Source organism: Abrus precatorius, unplaced genomic scaffold (genome assembly GCF_003935025.1).
Source record: "Abrus precatorius isolate BTA unplaced genomic scaffold, Abrus_2018 Scaffold9, whole genome shotgun sequence".
Lineage (NCBI taxonomy): Eukaryota > Viridiplantae > Streptophyta > Magnoliopsida > Fabales > Fabaceae > Abrus > Abrus precatorius.
Window position 1 is genome coordinate 22691046 of NW_020874439.1, and position 18446 is coordinate 22709491.

Here is an 18446-nt window from a genome sequence, read left to right on the forward strand (position 1 = left end):
TGAAGCCAATTATAGCTATTTATAGCCAGTGAGATCAAGAAGAACCATAAACGAGGCTTTATCTTATGTTCCAATGGCTAATTTTTTTATTATGAGCTACTTAGTCCATATGCAACACGTGAATATTAAATTGATTCCTTTGTTTCTTTACATGTTTTTTTTGCCTTTTGTTTTTATATGATAAACTTTGATATTTACGTATTAAAAACAATGTTTGCTTTAAATACTTTTGACATTTAATAATATGTGTGTAAGAAAAATTAGATGTAGCATGATTGTAATTTGGGTAAAATATATAACTTTGAAAGGCAATTAAATCATATTATCCTCTTGTCTGTTTCAAATAATCAGAAAGATTAATTATGTTACGCTTTAATTAGTAAGAACTGATTTTAATGCAAAAATTATAAGACCTGAGTTAAAAATTTAAAATTGTAGAAATTGATTTCGAAATTTAATAAAATTATTCAGACTTATAGAGTGATTTAACTATTTTATACATGATTATACATGCGTGTACATTCTTCTTGGTTTAAGAGCATAAGAAAAATAATATAATTTTTCATGTTAATATTAGTTAGACGAAAGCTTTCCTTTCTTTGTTCAAACCTTATCTTAATTGGCCCCACTTTGTATAAGATATGTAAGTGGTTGAGTATTTTGCAGAAAAGATAACTTCAATGAAATTGAAGATAAAAAATTTGATAGTGTGAAAATATTTTGTTCATTAATAAAAAATAGTTGTCATATACTAATGAAAGAAAAATGATATATGTTATGATTGTCTCACCCAAACCAACCCAATCACATGCTTGGGTGGGATTGAATATTGGGGTTAACAACTATTAAAAGATATATGAATTGTAATAAAGAATTATCAAAAGGTCCATTGAAGTCAATTTGAGTTAAACTTAAATTCATTTATAAATAATTTTCTACTTTAAAATAAAGTTTAACGTGATTTTATGAACTTTCCATGCACCAGGGTGCCAAGAATGAAGAGCCAAAGATGCAAATCATCGAATGCAATGTGCACGAGAAAGAACGAGATGATTACGTTAATGGATTTTTTTGCTTTTACTACCCTAATTACTCGAATTTATCATATTCGTCAACATCTCTAAAAGAAAACCATTCACATGAAATACAGAAAATCTAAAAATATACAACTTTTTTCTTTGAAAAATTTGTTGACGACTTCTTTAAATGCACTAGGTAGAAAAATAAAAAAATTAATAATAAATATAATACATTTATCGTTTGACAAATGAATAAATTATACTCCAGTCTTCTCTTATTTCAAAATTCACACTTCATATATACAGTTCATTTTATAGAGAATGAACTTTTTAGAGACTTTTTTCTTTCTCGTTATTTTTAACATAATTGACAACTAATTAATTTTAAACATTTATTATCAATTTTATAATTTTAGAAGCTAAAATAATAATTTTATTATAGAAATATGAAAAAATTTATTATATCTTATAAAATATTAAATTATATTTAAAATGAGTTGTTAGCAGTAGTTAATATTGTATATAAAGTTAAAATGTTATTGAAAGAAACATTCATAACAATTTTTGTTAAAAAAGATTATTTATATTTAAACTGATTAAAGTGTAGTTCATAGTTATCTTTTAGAATAGTATAAAATTGTAGTTTTAACACCTTTTAAAGAAGAAAAACATAACGTATGGTAACTAAAATTATTGAAATTTTTAGTCAATGCAATAAGGAGGTGTATTTCTCTATGATCCAATGACTTTTGCATCTGAGCCATCTCTATAATGTACTTTTTTTTTATGATTATTACTGGTTTTAATTATTTAAAAATAATAAATATTCATACTGTGCATTTAACAGTGTATATTTTTCTAATTTCTTAAAATATGTCTTGAGCCTTAAAAATTTAATTTAAGGGACATCTTAAAAAGTTACGCCATGCACTCTCTGGCTAAGGGGAAGGCACATTTTGAAAGCGCTTTTATTTTATGCGAAGAGGGCACACTCTCTCATATGTAATAATAACATAATAGGCATGAAAATGACTATTACCTAATGCAAATATTATACAAAACTTGGGCACCTAGTTTTAGGAATTAAGGTATATGAAATGGAGATTTCTTTGATTTTTATCAATCATATTAACACAACTCAACAAAGCTTAACAAAGCATATTCTATTTCATTCAAAATGGAAAAAAGCGTCTCATATAACAAGTTATGTAATTGTAAATAAAAAAATAATGTTTTTATAAGTTTTGATTTCGTTATCTGTTTTTTTTTTATTTTAATTTGTAAAAATATTTTAAATAAGTTGATTTTTATTAAAAATGCTATCTCCGTTAAAAAAATTTGTCATTTTTTTACCAATCATACTACATAAATATTATTCATCGATCTGTTCAAATCTCTCCCCCACTTCTTCTTCTATTTCATTTTCATCTTTTTTTATGATTTTTTTATACTTTTTTCTTTACCTTCACAACAACAACTTTTTAATTTATTGTAATTTTGAACAAATAGAAAGAATAAAAAAAAACAAATTAAAAGAAAAGAAAAAAAAAGAACTACATTTTTTAACCGTTTATGGACAAGAAATATTTGTATAAGTTATATTCGGTGAGGGTGGTGCCTAAGATGGCCTTCCAGAAATTTTCTCCATCATGGTCTCTTTCATTATCTACCGTTAGATATAGTATAAAATAATACAATGATTAAGATTAATCTATTTGAATCGATCGTAGACTCCAATGTGTTGAAATTGCAAATAAAAATGATTCGCATGATGATTTGCTACGTGGATTGCATGATACCTTTTACAATATCAACCCTTACAAATAAGAAAAAAAAAATAAAAAAATATAATTTTTAAAAAAATCTTGCTATAAAAAGTCACTCAAAACTGGTCCACCATGGTTTCAATTTTAAAAATAAACAATTATATAAAAATAATAAGTATGAGAGATAAAAGTCTCATGTCTAAGAATGAGAAAGATAAGTAATATATAAGTGATAAAAATTTATAGCATAATTCTTTAAGATTTTTCAATTAGATATAAAATTTAAAATATATAAAAAAACAAAATTTTCTTACACTAATATAAGTCTAAAAAATTCTTACATTTGATTTAAATTTTTTATTTAACTTATATTTAATGAATTATAATTTATTAATTTACTAACCATAAAATATAAGTTAAATGAAAGACTCATATTAAATGTAAGAATTTTTAAATTTATGCTAATGTAAAAATATTTTTATTTATATAAGCTTGTCCTTTTTTAAAAAATACTTTTTAAATTTCCTTTTAGATTTAACTTTAATCTTATATTTTATTTAAGTGGAACTCAATTTAAGATTGAAAAAGAAAATTGAATTAATCTTTTGGGTGGCTTGTTTATTTAAAAATTCTTAACAGCTGTATTTATAATCTTTTTACTTGTATATCATTTACCTTATTTCTTAATCCGCTGATGTAGAACTTTTATTATTTAACATTACTAAATCTTTTTTTAACATAATTGTGTAAATTTTTTTATATTACCATTTAATTTTATACTAGTGTTTCAGGTATGCAATTAAATATATAGTAATATATTGATAAATATATATATTTTTTACATTATTAGGGTATTAAGTTTGAATTTTTAAAAAATTTTGGTGATAGTTTAAAAACTTGAATGAGTCATTTAGATTCTTTCATAAACTTTAAACGACTGAACTGGACTTTTTATGTTTGTATTAAATAATTAATAAATAATTTAAAGAAACTCAAATAGTATATAATATTATATGAGGTCATTTTTACAATCTGATGTTATATCCATTATTTCTACGAATAAATTGAACAATGTTATTTAGTTGCATGTAAATGTATACTGTTTAAGATTTAGTTAATCACCACTTCAACTTTAAAATTACAGGCAGAATTGATTATGCTAAAAGCACATAATGAAGTCATGTGATTCTTTATCGTTGCCATGCATAGTATTAAACAAAATATGAAACAGAGTTGGGAATCGGACATGGAGATATTATTAATGATATTTTTATCTTTTAATAAATATTTGCGATTCTTTTAATAAACATAGTTTATGTTATTCAATAATGTGTGTCATCTTAATCATATTTATTACATTAAAGATATGGGTACCGTGCAAATGATTCACATAGTCATATATAATATTTTGAGATATGAGATATCTTGTAGATTATTTCTTCAATGGTCTCAGATGAACCAGAAGATTGTAAGCCACATGCTAAATACAGATCAAAGCCCCACAATATATTATGTGGTCTGGATCAAAATGTTAGAAAACTATTTTAAAAAATGATGACAAAAGAATTAAAAATATATTTATCAATCACTTTATTAATCTTTTATTGCTATTTAAGAAAAAAAATCATTAATTGTTACAGAAGTTTTCTTGCATAGATCGAAATTGTAGGGGAGTTGATCTAAAAGAAAATAAATGTGTTTTTAATTTTATATTTTAAAAAATTCAAATTATAATTTAAGTAAACTTTGTATATAATTTAAAAAAAAATAATTTCAGTCACTTTGTTTCCTAAAATCACAAACATATAGCTTCAAATGCCTCTATAGAACAGTTCTAATCCAAGAAAATATTGATTGGTTTTAATATATTAACTATATTTATTTTTATTATTATTAAAAAAATTATAGATGAATATGGGGCACCCTAGCTAGAAATTTTTATATGATATTTTATAGTGAAACATTTATATGATCACCTCATCCACCGTGACCCCACCCATATTAATCTCCCACTGTTGTTTTTGTTATCGTGCTAGTTTTAGATTGCATTGTGCGGGAAATTGCTGCCATTGTTGAAGAATAATATGAGCATAGATGATAATTAGTACACAGACATTGACTCTTTGTTAGGCCATAAAACAATTTAATACCAACATCAAAAATCAAAATTCATCAATGATTTGGGCTGTTAAGCTCCTCTAATAATAATAATAAAAAAAAAACTCGTCACCTTTTAATATATAATTTAGACATCAATGGTTTCTTTTTTAGAATTTTTTTTATATATAAAATTTAGAAATTATATATACTAAAATATAATATTTTTGAAAAAAATATAAAAATAAAAAATTCAAAATCATCAATAGAAATTCTTAGAATGAATATTGATAAAACAACTTATAAAATTTTAAAAATTGTTAACAACAATTTTTTTAAAAAGTTCTCATATATTTATAATTTGTCTAAAAACACTTTAGTAACAAAAACTATTATTATTTTTCAAATAATAATAAAAACACTTTTAAAACATGGTTGGATTTCTATAAAGAGTAAATCTATTTTAACACTGTAACTTATAATTTTCCTACTAAAACACACATTGTTAACACTTTTAAGTTATAATTTTCATACTAAAACACACATTTTGTACCATTTTCAAACGTGCATTTATTATATGCAAACTGAGAGCATCCAAATACAGGAATAGAGATACATGGAGAAAACATACACATAGACGTGCATCATCTGAATACGCCATGCAATGCACCATCTGGTATTGGAAAGTAAAATAGAATAGGAAACCAAACACTCCTTTTAGATAGAGATACTGTTGGGAATTCCTTGGAAAGTAATTCCTGGCTCGCTAGAACGAAAGAGCAATGTGTAAGGCAACTGAATTGGTCCAAAACGATTTCTCAAACTTGGATCATTGTTCCTTCCTGTGATTTTTCCCTCTATTTCTGTCAGCTTAGTCCCAAAGTTTTCAAAGACTTGGATCGCCTTTGAACCAGATTTCCAAATATCTTTGTTAGTACACCCAAGGTATACCTCATCAGAAGCATGCGCTGACAACATCTCTATCATTGTCATCTCAATAATGGTTCTGTCCTTTGGTGTGATTGTGCTCAGATAAGCCGTTTCATAACACTTCACCGTCTCATCATATCCGTCAGTTCCTGGTTCTGGGATAAATCTTCTGCTCATAGTTGGACGGTTCAAGATTAAACCTCCATATGGATATTGTCCAAAATTAACAGCTGCATGGAGAGCTGAACCAGTCCATATAATTATAGAACAGGAACGAATAAGGTCTTCAAGAGTTTGCATCTTAGGCCACCATGGCTTATCTTTCAAGTCTGCATGACCCTTTTCTACAGCTTCTTTCCACCAAGCTTGCAGCTCCGTATCCTGTTGAACTGCTACATCTGAAGGGTAATACAAGGAGACATATTCTTTGACCCATGTCTTAATAGCATCCCATATTTCTAGTCCATCAACAGCATAAGGGTAGTCTTCAATTAAAAGACGAAGGCCATGTGGAGCAGAGGGATCCTCAACTGCCAATCCCCTAAATCAACCAAAGAAATTGTGTTAGCAAAATAAATTTTGTTTTTTTAGTCCCTTAGTTGAACAAGGTTATGTTTCTATTTCAAAATGCTTACATTTCAAACCTTTATATCTTTAATTTTCTTTGCTCAAAATTCTGTATTTATAATGTTTTATATAGTATATTTTATATAGTGATGTGTATTTAATAAAGATTACCTCTTGATAAGATCAGCTGGTAATGCTTGGTCAGTGAAAACCCAATCCTTGTAAACAGCAGAAGACATCTCCATAGAGGTCGGTCCAGAAAAAAATGTTGCTTCTATAACGCCACCTGCATTAACCAGTGATGCCCTAGCGCGTGCATTGATACTTATGGTGCCACGATAGTGAGGAAATAGAAGCTTATAAATAGGGTGAACTACACTGAGATTCCTATGTGTTGCTATGACAAATGGCTCCATCACTGCATGAGTCTTTAACCTTTGACCCAATGACGAAAAAAAAGATTAATAATAATTTCATTCATTACTGACTAAACATGTTAATAAATGTTGCTAGACGAGTTCTTACCAATGGCTCACGAGCTGATGATAGCCAGAGTCATTTACAATAACATGAGCCTTAGCTAATAGCCAAATTGTTCTTTTATCACCTTCGTTAGCAGGCAACACCACTTTAGTCTCAGCACCAAATTGAACTCCATTTGGATGTGGCTTACTTAATTCGATTCCAAGTGGTTTCAAAGTCCCATCCTCTTTCAAGAACAAGATTGTCCTTGTGGCATAAGCCTTTGTAGAAGGTATTTTGTTGATGTCCGTCAAAAATGGCATGAATGCATCTTGGTAATCTAATATGAATAATCTCAAACTACCAATTGCCTGTTACCCAGAAAATTTAATTTCAATCACTTTATTTAATAGCTTTGAATCACAAACAATATGCCTCTCTAGAATAGTTATAATTCAAGTAAAGAAAATATTGAATTTTATTTAGTATTTTCCTTATTATTCAAAAGAAAAATTGTTGAAGATATCAACGCTGGCTAGACTTTTAGCATATTCTATAGTGAAACATTTATATTATTACCTGATCCACCGTGACCCCACCCATATTAATCTCCAACTGTTCTTTTGTTATTGTGCTAGTTTGATCACCGTAGAGTGTGGGATCTAGCGTGCTTCGTGGGGGAAACTCCTGCCATTATTAACAAAGAATATGAAGAAAGATGATACATATTCTGATAGTGACCCATTGTTAGGCTGTAAAACAGTTTAAAACTAACATAAAAATTCAGCAATAAGGCATCATAATGATAAAATATTTGGACTTACTTGAAGACGGCGAATTACACAAGGATTTACCCCAGCAACCATCTCCCTAGCAAATTCATCATCAGTCATCCATTGAGACTTGCTAACTGCTCAAAATGATAAAATAAAAATGTGAAATTGGATTAATTAATTCATCAAAAGCTAACATATTTAAATTATTTGATTAACGTGTATATCAACCTCTGATTACATGGGGTAGTGGAAATTTGGCATTTTCACCATCAGTGCTGAAGATTTCGCTGAGGACTGGTAATGGGCTAATTTGGCTAATTCAAATTGTTGACAGCTTAATTCCATCTTCATAGAGTTGATACACTTCATCGAAGCTACGAAACTCATTGGATGAGTCCAAGTCAAAATTCACAGATTGGATCATAGGTAGGACGTCCTGAGATAAAGATTTTATTCCATGGGTGAGAAAATCTGATGGGTTCAAGTGACCCAAATTTTCATCTCTTGGAACATAAATCTCGCCCCGTTGCTCACTGTTAGGATCTGTAATTAATCAAATATATATTAGTAAAATAAGCATAAAAAGACAATCGAAACGCAAATTGGGTGGCCAAAAAGTGTTAAAATTCATAAACCGTAGCCCAAAAGTTAATAATCCATATTTGTAAATCATATCGCGAAACTCCACTTCATTCACAAATTTATATGTGCCTTCCACGTTTTAATCCCTGCTTAGTGCTTAGCAAAACATTACCAACTCAATCACATGTTCTCAATGCAATTGTGGTACAAAACTACATTAAAATTAGATATATCACGGTTAATTATATATAACTAACAAAATAATTTAAAATTTAAAAACTAAAAGACTAACCTGTCTTTGTGGGTTCTCTACCGGTTCTAACCCTGCGAGGGTAAGGATGAGTGCTAGAACCTCCAAGGATTGGACGAGCATTACCATTATCTGGATCGCCCAAATCATTATACAGAGCATAATCATAGATCCTTTCATATTCCTTGCGCTTTCCAGTCCCATCTCCTCTTAAATTTTGCAACTCTTCTTCCTTGTACTTAACTAAAGGAGATGGTGTTTCACTTGGAAGATATGTCTGCAATATTTACAAAATATTGTAATCTGAATCGTTAAAAAATAGATGTCACTTGTAGCATCATGTATCATTATTCTTATTATTCTTCATTTTTTTATGTATATAGGTAGTTCAAAAATAAATGTCAATTACAAAAGTGACACCTAAATTTGAAAAGTGATTGGGACCATAATTGAAAAAAAATGGCTAATATTTTTGGTTAAATAAAATTGTAAAACTACAACCTAGGGCAGAGCTTACGTTATTGTCGAAGAAAATGCGATCCTTGTTGTAAAAATTATAGTTGTAAATCCATGAGTTACAAACAAATTGAATGGTTCCATGGTTTGGAATGTCGTCAAGAGTGACACTGACGAAGAAGAACTCATCGGTCATATAATTCTTAATGTAAAATGCTCCTGGAATTCCAAAATCAGCATTCCATTCAAAATAAACACTGTATTCCTGTCTTGCTCCCAACTTTGGTGACGTCGGAAGGTGTTTCTCCAAATACGCTTCTTTTCCAACTATCCCATTTCCATTTGCTACAAAAACCATACAAACAATAAAAAAGAAAGAGGATGGAGACTCATTTTATGTAAACTGTAAAGTCAAGATATGTATGTGAAGTCATTTTATGTAAACTGTAAAGTCAAGAAAAGCAACTACTTCCATTATTAACATTTGAAATGAATATTCAATCATACAGTCATGCGTTGATGGAATATATAAAGAGAGAGAGAGAACAAACAATCTGCTTTGGTAGCACTGATCAACTTCATGGAAACGCTGTTTCCTATGAAAGCAGTAGCATTGTCAGCAGCGTCACCAACACCGCCACTACCAATTGAAGTGACGGCGTTGAAGTCAAGAGCACTTTTGGGCAACAACATCACTGTGCCCTTTATTTTCTGGCTCTTATTGCCAAAGACTTGAAGCATCTTTGCCTCTTCTTTTGCCAATTAAATGAAAAAGATTTAAGATTGTAGCTTAGCTTGTGAGTTTTGATGAAGCCAATTAAAGCTATTTATAGCCAGTGAGATCATGGAGATTTAAGGACCATGTGCTTTTATGAACTTTCCATGCTCCAAGGTACCAAGAATGCAGAGCCAAAGATGCAAGTCAAAAAATGTGCACGAGACAGTGATGTGCGAGAAAGAACTAGATGTTTACGTGATTACGTTAATGGATTTTTTTATGCTTTTACTACCCTAACAAGGCTTGTTTACTCCAACTAGCTAACTCGTTTTCTTCTGGGCTGAGTTTGGCTGGTTGGATAATTACTCGAATTTATCAAATTCGTCAACATCTCTAAAAGAAAAACATACATACATGAAATACATCTATAAAAGCAGTAGTTAATATTGCATATAAGGTTAATATATTATTGAAAGAAACATTCATAAAACTTTTTGTTGAAAAAGATTATTTATATTTAAACTGATTAAAGTGTAATTCATATATATCTTTTAGAAGAGTATAAAATTATAGTTTTAACATCTTTTAAAAATGAAAAATATAACGTATTTTAACTAAAATTATTGGAAATTTTAGTCTATGCGTTAAGGACACCTATTTCTCTATGATCCAATGACTTTTGCATTTGAGCCATCTATAATATACTTCTTTATGAAAAAAAAAAATGCATATCTTTAAAATAGAAGTTAAGAAACAATATATAATTATTAATGGCTTTAATTATTTAAAAATAATAAATTCTTGAAAATATTAAATATTCATACTGTGCATTTAATCGTCTATATTTTCTAATGCTCAAAAAAGCATCTTGTATTCCATTAAAAAAAAAAAGCATCTCATATAACATGTTATATACTTATGAAATATTTTTTTATTTTGTTTTCTAACTTCTTCTTCTTCTTTTTTGTCTATTTTTATTTTTTAACTTATAAAAATATTTTGAATAAACTTTTTATTAAAAATACTATTTCTATTAAAAGTTTTTGTTATGTGTTAATCATTTTTCTTGAATCTCTGACTTTCTCTTTTACTTCTTCTTCTTTCATTTGATTTATATATATATATATATATATATATATATATATATATATATATATATATTCTTCCTCTTTCTTCTGTATCTTCACAAGAACAACTTCATGTTCACTCTTTTCATTTTTAGAAACAAAACTTTTTTCCTTTTTCAATTCACTCAGTCACAAGATATCACTCGATGGATCTATTTGAATCGATCATAGACAGACTCAAATGTGTTGAAATTGCAGATTAAAATCAATCATAGCTTTTCGCATGAAGATCCAAACAAAAATGATTCCCAGGATGTGCTACAAGGATTGCACGATAATTTTTTACAATATCAACACTTACAAATAAAAAGGTAACAAGATTAAAATATAATTAAAAAAAAATCGTGCTATAATAAGTCACTCAAAACTGGTCCACAATGGTTTCAATTTTAAAAATAAACAATTATATTCAAATAATCAGTATGAGAGATAAAAATCTCATGTTAAATATGAATTGGAAAGTTAAGTAATATATAAGTGATAAAAATTTAAATTTTTTTAAAGATTTTTGAGTTAGATCTGAGATTTAGAAATATTCAAATATTACTAAGATTGCTTCTTCTTTTTACCTTTATTTTTTAATATTTTTTGAATTTTCTTTCACACTTAACTTTAATATTATATTAAAATTTGAGTGCATCTCAAAATAAGATTCAAAAAGAAAATTGAATTAAACTTATATATTCTTAATAATTGCATTCATAACCTTCTTAGTTGTATATTATTTAACTTATTCTTGATCTACGTACCGATATAGAACTTTAATTATTTAACATTACTAAATCTTTTTTAATATAATTGTGTAAAAATTTTTATATTACCATTTAATTTTATATTAGTGTTTCCAGTATGTAATTAAAAATATCAAATTATTTTGATAAATATAAGTGTCTTTTTTTTTTTTTTACATTATTAGTGTATTAAATTTGATTTTTTTAAAAATTTTGGTGATAGTTTTAAAACTTGAATGAGTCATTTAATTAGATTCCAAAAATCATTATTCTTTCATGAAACACTGAATGAATGAACTAGATTTCTAGTGTTTATTATATAAATAATAAATAATTTAAAGAATCTAAGACAGTGTATAATATTATGTAGTTGCATCTAAATGTATATTGTTTAAGATTTAGTTAATCACTACTTCAAATTTAAAATTACAGGCAGAATTGATTATGCTAAAAGCACATAATGAAGTCATGTGATTCTTTAACGTAGTCTACTCATAGTATTAAACAAAATATTAAACAGATTAGTCAATGGATGTGAATTTTTTTTATATGAAACAAAATATAACGTCCTAGGAACGCATGGTTTTGGACCATTTTTTTATAAGGGGAAGAAATTAATAACAAAAATAAAAGATATATAAGCAAAGAGTTAATTATTTATTATTGACGGGAGTACATGAAAATACAAAGCTTGTCTGTTTTAAACACATTAAGCTTAGCTGAAAAATTAACATAAAAATTAAATTCTCTAAGACATGATCACATTCTGGGAAATAACATAATGTTATCAGTTTGTGTTTAATTGACCTTTCAAGCTTCTGCCTTTTATTTTTGCAATAGAAGGCGTGGTAGAGTTTAAACCTATGTTTAAATTGCTATTTAGGTGACGTAACTACTGCATTTTTCTTATCAATTATAAACTTTTAACACATAACATGATATTAGCAGCAGGAGGACCACAGTAATGTTTTCATGTGTGCACTTTTGAGTACTTCTATTATTCCATAATTTAATAAAATTGTTTTGCTAAAATAATTTGCTAGAAAAATGGTGAATCGAACTTAGTTTATGTTATTCACTGTGTATCATCTTAATCATATTTATTACATTAAAGATATGGGTACTGTGCAAATGATTCACATAGTCATATATAATATTTTCAGATATGAGATATCTTGTAGTTTATATATTTCTTCAATGGTCTCAGATGAACCAGAAGATTGTAAGCCACATGCTAAATACAGAATAAAGCCCCACAATAAATTTGGTCAACTAGTTGTGATGATTTAGTTCATATTCTGTTTTCTTCTTCTTCTTTTTTTACAACAGTTAAATTACGATCTAATGTCCAGTATTTTATTGTTAAACCTGAAACTCAGAATATTGTATAATATTTGAATTAAAATGTGATTGCTTGAAACGTGGGCTTATGGCAAGGCTATCATATGGTAATTTCGTGTGAACCCTCTGGCCAGACCATGACTGATGATACCAAGTGTTCTCCAAATGGCAAGGACTTGTCGCTGAGTCCTGAGTTGAAATAATAGTAAATCTTTCATCTATACCCTGTGGTCACTCAAGTCTTGTGTTATGATTTGTTTTGGATTTCTTTGAAGTCTGAAACTTCTAAGACATTAGTGTGCTGATTTGTTTGGCTAAATTTAGTTACTGGTTTTGGTTTTTATTTATTATGTTGTGGTAAGTCTAGAAGAATCATAGCCCTTAACCGTTCTCGTATTGAAATTTGCTGTGTGTTAAGAGGTGTTTGAGAAAATGGTACTCCAAAATTGACTGGTATCGTTAGAATAGCTCTCATGTAACATATCCTTCTTTAGGGTAAGTTTTATATATATATATTACACATCACATCTATTGCTTTTTTATTTGTTTTTTCCCCCTCTATTTTACATGGTAAATTATATACAATGGAACGTGAAAAACCGTACTTTTTCTGTCAAAAAATAATTGGAAACAAAAATAGAGTCATCACTTAGAAATATAAATTTAACCTTTCTTATTTGCTTTTCCACCGGTTCTTCCTCTTTCCTCCAAGAACTGGGCGACCAAACTTTTCACCTCTATCTGGATTACCTAAATAATTGAAAACATCATAATCATAGACTCTGTCCCATTCCTTGAGCTTCCGTTTTTATTTTCTCTTAAAATCTGCAATTTTGCTTCTCTGTGTGTAACTAATAGACCTGGTGTTTTACTTGGAAGATATATCTACAATGTATTAATTTTCCCTAATTATAGACATGCACAATGTTGCAATCGAACGGTCGGAACAGTACAACAAAAAATATGTTTAAGAAAAATATCTTTTAAGAATAAAAAATGTTTTCTAAATAAATTAAAGGAGTCACCACCAAAGTTTATTAAAAAAAAATTTGAAAAAACTTTAAAAAATATCTTCGAAACCAAAAAAGAGTCTGTAAGTCATTTACGTTTAGGGAAGGTATTAGTATCCTACAACATCTGTCTTTTAAAAAACGGTTACCTTAAATTAATTGTACTAATTTATTTTAATTTTAAAAAATATTTATTTAACCTCTAAACAAAAATTATTATTATTTTTTATTTTAAAAGAAAACAAATTATTTATTAAAATGTTAATGGATACCTTAAAAAAATTATTTTGACTTGACGGGTCTAGTTTTCGCTCCTACGTATCTCGGGTGTAATGAGAAACTCAAAGTCACGTAATTCTGTCTAAAAATTATGAAGTTAGTTGATTAAAATTAAATTTAGTAAAAGAAAATTTATTTTAAAACTAAAATTATTTTTATAAAATTATAATGTTATGATACAAGATAACACAGTTATACATATACCCTTTGAGAAACAATACCGAAGGTGAAGGAAGATCACAAAACTATATTACAAATCATTAAAAATATTTTATTCGTAAACAAAGTATTTGAACTTGAATTTTAATTATAATTAACATTGAAAGAAAAATTTAAGATAGCGTAAGTTATACATAAATCTCTTACAATTTATTAAACTATCAAAGACAATGTAAATTATACATTGACATTATAGAAATTTGTATAAATAAGTAAAGAAATGTTTAGTTATTTAATTGATCAAAATAAAAAATATGACTTTAGAAACTTTAAAACATAAGATTAATTTCATTTTAATAAAAGAAATAAATATATTTGAATTAATTAAAAATATTTATTTATTTAATAAAAAAATTAAAAACTTCATTTGATAGCTTTATGTTGTATAGAATTCAATGTAACGTTGACACATATAAGTTTTAATAATTTATAACACGTAAAGGTAGAGTCGTTATACATTAGCATTATAAATTATTGTATTAATAAAATAATTTCTATTTAAATTGATTGATTAGTAAAATAGTAATTATAGAAAATACATTTTGATTGATTATTAAGATAAATTTCTAATTAATCAAATATAACATATGATAAATTAATATTGCTTAAAATCTCGATCATGTAGATACACGTACACACAACGGTAGAGAAATTATACATTAATATTATAAATTGATGCAATTATATGATTATTCATAAAGATAATTTAGAAATAATTCATTAGCCATTAACAATTTGAAATTATGCAATATAAAAAAAGATTAAGACATAAATAACTAGATAGGATGAAAATAATGAAATAACATAAAAATAAGGTGAAAATAAATATGATTGAAAAAGTAAAAATTCATTATTTCTAAGTCAATTTTAATCTTTTTACTATTATCATTAATTATCATTACTTTAAAAAAAATTAATAAATGGAAGTAAGAGAACTAATTTAAAAATAAAATAAAACTAAAGAATAAAATATATTATTTAAGATATAGAAAAAACCTAAGATATAATAATAATAGTAAATGATAAAAATATAAAAACTTGCATTTTTAGTAAAAAGAGAATAATAATAATAATATAAAACTAAATAAATAAAAAAATAAAATAGAAATAAGAAATTGAGTTCAATCGAGAAGTACACCATTTGGACCGAAAGAAGCAAAATATTTGGACCGAAACATAAAGAAAATAAGATTTTATATATAAAAAAGGAAATAAAATGGTGGAATTCATTTACTTTCAACGTGTAGATGAGAGAGCGTGTAGCAGTGAAACTTCGTTCAATCTTCTCCAATCTCAAATCAACTTATGTCAAATAATATGACATTGTAAGAAAATAATAAAAAATAATAATAACAACCATAAACTGGAAATGTTGAAGACTTTCTATTCCTCTTCTTTATTAAATATTTTTTATCTACTCCTCTTCCATTCCTTGAATGCAACTCCGACAATAAAAATTTCATTCATTATCTTTTAGAGATATTTAGAGGTGGACAAAGGCAACGCAAAGGAGGTACCTAAAAGGGTAATAAGCTTTTTCTTTCCCTTTTTGTTTTTGATGTTTTCTCCTTTTTTTAGTTCTTCTTTTTCTTTGCTCTGATTTTTTTTAGATCTCTCCTTTTAGATCTCCTCTTCTAAAAATTTATTGTCACTTTTTCAAAAACTTTTTCTATCTTTCTTTTCTTTGGTTACACTCTTTTTCAGTCACCACAACTATCTCTTTCTAATTTTTTTGAAGATTTGTTGACTCTTCTAAAAATTATCTCTCCCGTTTCCAATAATGGTTGTCGTCTCCTCTTTTTGTAAAATGATTTTATTATTTATTTTAAAAAAAATTAAAAGTAATCCGAGGAGGAAAAAATTGATATTCACAGTTGCCCCTCTTTACTCAGTTCATATCAATTAGAGATATTTTGGAGTTAGAGTTTATGAGAACTTAATAAAGAAGTGAATCAGTTTTTGTCTGACAAGGTGTACAAGGAATACAAAGACAAATATAGTAAACACTCAGTTGTTAGAGAAAGTCATAATTTATGACGATTTGTGGTAAACGAAATCGTAAAGTGACATTGACTTTTAACTAAAAACAAAGGCTGCCAGGAAAATACTGGGATTTGACATAAAGGTAAAGGTGTCAGTCACGTTCTAAACTATAGAAGAGAAGTAAAAGGTGCTAGTCAGGTGCTAGGCTTTGACAAAAAAATAAAATATGTTAGTTTGGTTCTAGGTTTTGACAGAAAAGTAAAAGTACCAGACAGGTTCTGGGCTTTGACAGAAAAGTGAAAAGTGTCAGGTACGTGCTGGGCTTTGAGAGAAAAGTAAAATGTGCCAGTTAGGTTCTAAACTTTGTCAAGAAAGTGAAAAATGTTAGTCGAGTTTTGGACTTTAATAGAAAAATGAAATGTGTCAGTGAGGTTCTGAACTTTGTCAGGAAAGTGAAAAGTGTCAGTCGGGTTTTGGACTTTAACAGAAAAGTGAAATGTGCTAGTCAAGTACTGGGCTTTGAAAAAATAATAAAATATGTCAGTCAATTTCTGAACTTTGTTAGAAAAGTGAAAAGCGACAATCAGGTTTTTGGCTTTGACAGGAAAGTGAAAGATGTCAGTCAAGTTCTAGGCTTTGAGAAAAACATATAGAGACTTTGACAAGGAAGGTAAAAAGAAAAACAGAAAAATAAAAAAGTCTATCATGTTCTGGATTGCAAAGAAAATAAAAGGGACAATCAAACTCTAGACCCTAACAGTAAAAGTAAGACAGAAAAATAAAGAGATCAATCATCTTCTAAATTTTGCTGAAAGGTAAAGTACCAAGTCAAATCTTGGACTTGGACAGAACATAAAGGTTGTGAGGCAGACAATGAATTTAAATTAAACTTCAAAGGGTGACAATGGATAAAAAATAAATACACGCTAATGTAATGATGTGATTGCACAAATTAGATGAATGTTAACACTTGGGATGAAATTATTGCATGATGAAGTCAAATGTTGTGATGAGATATTAAATTAAAATAAACTCTCTATTTTTTTCCAGGGATTTTAATTTTTCAACCTTATCAGAACATGTACCTCAAGGTTCATGAATGAGTAAGTTTTTCAGTTAGGATCAATTCTTTCATGAAATCTGAGTTGGGTGAGACATCAATCAAATTGGACTGTCATTTATTTTTGAATCGTCACAAGGAGTCAACTTCTTGAACTTATTAAAAAATTAATTAAACTTACGGTATGGATTCTTAGAGCCTATTATTATAATTGTATTTTCTTATTACTTTTTCAATATTTAACATGCTTCCTTTTAATATATAATTACTGAAATGACAATTGAATTATTAGTTAATGTTGTTGAAAAGTTTGAGTAAACAAATTATGAGGTGACACACATACTGAATGAAAGGCAACAAGATACAATTATAAAAAAAAATGAAAACATTATAATGGAGAAGACATGATTAATTTTTACAAAGAAGACTTATGGAATGAGTAATCGATAAAATAACGGCATGAGTAATGAAAGAAAGAAATACATCAAACAAAGGATTAGGATGACTACAAAAATGGTGAAGTACCATGCCGCTTAAGTGACGCCTTTCAGATGATCAGTGTTAGTCTTTCATGTAAATTGACCACCTATTAACAAAACTATCAAAAATAATTGGCCCAATTTGTTGTTTTGGACTCATATCGTGCTCAATTCAACTTCAACAATTCACAATTGCCCCAGTTCAATATTTTACCATGTCATATTGCTTTGGTTTATGCCGATTGTTGGATTTGACTCCATCATTGTGAAATTTGCCCAAATTAATGATTCACTCCATCATATTGTAAAATCATAAATGTCTAATACCTTTCTATTCCTCTTCTTTATGAAACATTTTTTATCTACTTCTCTTCCATTCCTTGAATGCAACTCTGACAATAAAAATTTCATTCATTATCTTTTAGAGACATTTAGAGGTGGATAAAGGCAACGCAGATGAGGTACCTGAAACAGTAATGAGTTTTTCTCTTCCTTTTTGATTTCTGATGCATTCTCTTTTTCTTGTTTCTTCTTTTTTGTTTGCTCTGATTCTTTTTTGGATCTCTCCTTTTAGATATCCTCTTCTATTTTTTT

At 27.6% G+C, this 18446-nt stretch overlaps 1 pseudogene; it reads right to left on the reverse strand.

Annotated features, from left to right (window-relative positions):
- Positions 1-5599: 5599 nt before the first annotated feature.
- Positions 5600-9685, reverse strand: LOC113850559 (annotated as a pseudogene).
- Positions 9686-18446: the final 8761 nt, after the last annotated feature.